A 3,516-nucleotide genomic window follows, 5' to 3' on the forward strand; every position below is an offset into this window, starting at 1 on the left:
ATTTGGAGCTTTATTGTTTCTAAGTGAGAGGAAATGAAATGGGTTAGCATGTTGAGAACACAAGGACCAAGCAGGAGCACTATAAAAAGCATTAAGAGAGGACTAGCTAATGGGAGTACCCAAGATGCCCAGGTCCATATGTTACCCAGGAACTCCAAGATTCCAATAATTTTTGTCTTTTGTAATTCATTCCTTTAACTGCTAGGTCATGCCTCTAACTATTCTTGATTGATTAACATAAAAGCAACATTCCTCATTTAAGAAGAGACATATTCCTCCCTTTCCAGCAGTCAGTAAGTCTAATGCCCTTCTATTTTGTAATACTACTGCTGCTAAGGAGTCTACTTGATCCTATAAGGCTACTAAGGATACAGAATCCAGTGCTGGGATCAGTCCAGCAGGTGATGACCCTTGATTCTACTGATGGAGTCCTCAGGCCCTTGCCATAGACTGATCAGCAGGTTTTACTGTCCTCTTAAGGGTGACCTGCAAAGAATTATTCTGGCTGGTGGTCACTTTCCAGGCAGGTTGGTTGTCATGTGGCAGGTGAGCTACTTTCACCCGTGAGTGGTGGATCCAGGTATTCAGACTTGAAACCTTGAGAGTCATGGAAGTGGTTAGTATAACTAAATAGGGCCCTTTTCAGGTTGGTTTGGGGGCTTCCCTTTTTCAGTCTTTTATTCAGACTTGGCCCCCTGATCTGTGGGGTGTACAGTTATTCCCAGGGAAATGGGTATTCTATCAGATACTCACTTATGTACCTCAATAATAATTTTTCCCAGTTCTTGTAGTTGTTTTTGAATTTTTAAATTTCCCAGTTCTTTTATATCCCCTTTAAATTTGATCAGTGAGGGAGGTCTCCAGTAGAAAATTTCAAAAGGGGAGAACCCTATCTTTTTCTGAGGGGTACAACATAGTTACCAAAGAGCTAGGGGCAGTATATCAGTCCAGGGCAGGTTGGTTTCTTGACATAATTTTGCCATGGTCTGCTTAAGGGTCCAATTCATGCGTTTTACTTTCCCTGAGTTCTGGGGCCAGTAGGCCATGTAAAAATTTTATTGGATTCCTAAAGTTTTAACTACCTGCTGCACTATTTCTGCTACAAAGGCTGGGCCATTGTCTGATTCTATAGTCAATGACATTCCATATCTCAGGATGATGTCACTCAGTAGAGCTTTGGTTACTTCTCTTGCCTTTTCCATACATGTGGGGTAAACTTCAACTCAGCCCAAGAAAGTACAGATGAAAACCAGGAGATAAATATTTTCTCTACTGGGTTCTATTTTTGAAAAGTCTACTCTAGATCTTCAAAGGGTGCTTGGCCTCAATGCTGAAACCCAGTGGGCTCAGTGGGGCCTTGTCTGGCATTGTTTTGAGCACAGAGAAGACAGCATTGGGAGACCAAGGTACAGAAGAATGCAAGTTGAGCAATCAGGTAGTACCAGTTTAATAAGGTTTCTAGGGCAGTTTTTCCTAGGTGAGTGAGTCCATGTTGTTGGAGGATTAACTGATGGACTAATTGTTCTGGCATGTAGATTCTGTGGCCTGGGAATGTCCACCACCCTTCATTATATTTTCTCCCTCCTGTTGTGCCCATTCATCTTCCTGAGCCATGTGCAGTCCCAGGAGAAAAAACTGGATACCACCTCCACAGCTCTGAGAACAGTTTCCCCAGGATCTCCAAGGACCCCAGCCACCAGCCTGTGAGATCTTAAAGTCCTGGAGCTGGTCCACATATAGGCAGTGGCCATTCATGCAGTCCTGTGAGGGCCCATATGGGGTGCCATTGGCACACAGTGAATGCTTGGTCTGGCACATGGCATGAACATTGAGATGCCCAGTGCACCAGAGGGCAGCACAAGGCAGTGGCATCTTCGAACAGTGGTGTGAGTTGGGCCAGAAGGTCAGCTGGCACTGGTGGTGTGCATCATAGTCTTTGCCAGGAAAAAAATCACAGGCAGGTGCAAAGGATCACTCTGACTTGTACCAGGGCTCCTCAGGATCCATGTGAGTCATCACAGAAGCCATGACATGATGAGAGGCACTCCCAGTCCTGTTCAGATTGACACAGGCTTTGAGTTGTCATGGAGCATTTTGAAGATGTGGCCCAGTTCATGAGCAGCAGTAATGGCCAATTGGAGCCCCTCATACTCCATGATAGCACAGCTCTAAGCCAGGTTACACACAGTGCTCACATCAACCATGCCCAGGGTGTCACACAGTAAGGACCCCACACAGTTCCTGATGGGTCCAGGCACAGAAGCTGTGCAGGGTCTGGGAGGCACTGGGTCTCACCTGGGTCTTTTCTTCTCCTGGCCCTATAACCACTAGCCAAGTCACCACCAAGCTGACAGGGTTGCAGAAGCTCGGATGCTTGAAGGCCTTGGCTGCCGCCACCATAATTATGAGCAAATAGTACTTCAGCCCTGTGCTGTAAAATGCTGAGGCACCACATCCTTCACACCATGGCTTTGTGGAAAGTTCCTCTTTGCAGCCTGGGGCTCAGACTAGCACCAGGGTCAGAGGCAGAGTTTCTTGTCATCTGCCATCACCAGGGTCTCCACATATCTACTCAGGAAAGCAAAGTGCTTGGCTCTTCAGGGGCTGAGCCTGGGATTCCCAGGAGAAGCTTTGACACTGCACATGGAGCCCTGGCCACTGGTGGGACTCTTCTGGTGTAGGATGTGAACCCCAGGCTCCCCTGAAGAGTTAGGGGTGCCTCCCTCCAGGGTCTGGTTGTAAAGTTTGGTCCCCTGATACTGTAGCACCCCTAACAGGGCTCTCTTGTGCAGAGATGCCACCAACTCTGGATCTCTGTTGATGGTGCCAGTGAGGTAGGTGCCCAGCTTTGCCCCACCCAGCAGCTCAGGCACCTGGCCCAGGTACTGCACTGTCAGCCCCTCGACCTGCACACCCAGGTCTTGCTCCAGTTCCAGCAGCAGTGTCTCCCCAAAGGCAGGCAAATGCAGGGGTGCCCAAACCAGGCAGGACTCTGCCATTGAGTTTCTTGGGAAACACAATCTTCTTCTCCTGGGGGAGGGCGCTGGCCAGCCAGGCTGAGGGCAGAAGGAAGGCCAGCAACAGCAGGAACAACCACACCAGCCCAGGGAAGGTCACAGTGGGGAGCAGAAGACAGGGTTGGGCTCCCCACAGCCAGCTTCCCATCCAGCCCCTCTTGGACTAAAGCTGGGAGAGACTGAGGCCATCTAGGCACCACATCCTTCACACCATGGCTTTGTGGAAAGTTCCTCTTTGCAGCCTGGGGCTCAGACTAGCACCAGGGTCAGAGGCAGAGTTTCAGAGGGGCTGGGGACCTTTAGACAAGATAGAGAAAACTTGCCCCTTGGCTTGGGAGTGGTGCTTAGTGGCTCAGCTTCTGCAAACCCTCCTCTTCTGTGTCTTTGTCTCTCCCTGCCTATGTCTCCTGCAGCTTCTCTGGCCTCTCTCTGTTGACCCCAAACTCTGACTTCATCTCCGTGCCTTTGTCTGTCTCTTTCCTGCCTTCTTCTGTGTCTC

At 49.2% G+C, this 3,516-nt stretch overlaps 1 pseudogene; it reads right to left on the bottom strand.

Moving 5' to 3' along the window:
* Window positions 1–1,515: 1,515 nt before the first annotated feature.
* Window positions 1,516–3,165, bottom strand: LOC118619214 (annotated as a pseudogene).
* Window positions 3,166–3,516: the final 351 nt, after the last annotated feature.

The sequence above is a fragment of the Molossus molossus genome, unplaced genomic scaffold (genome assembly GCF_014108415.1).
Source record: "Molossus molossus isolate mMolMol1 unplaced genomic scaffold, mMolMol1.p scaffold_m16_p_6, whole genome shotgun sequence".
Lineage (NCBI taxonomy): Eukaryota > Metazoa > Chordata > Mammalia > Chiroptera > Molossidae > Molossus > Molossus molossus.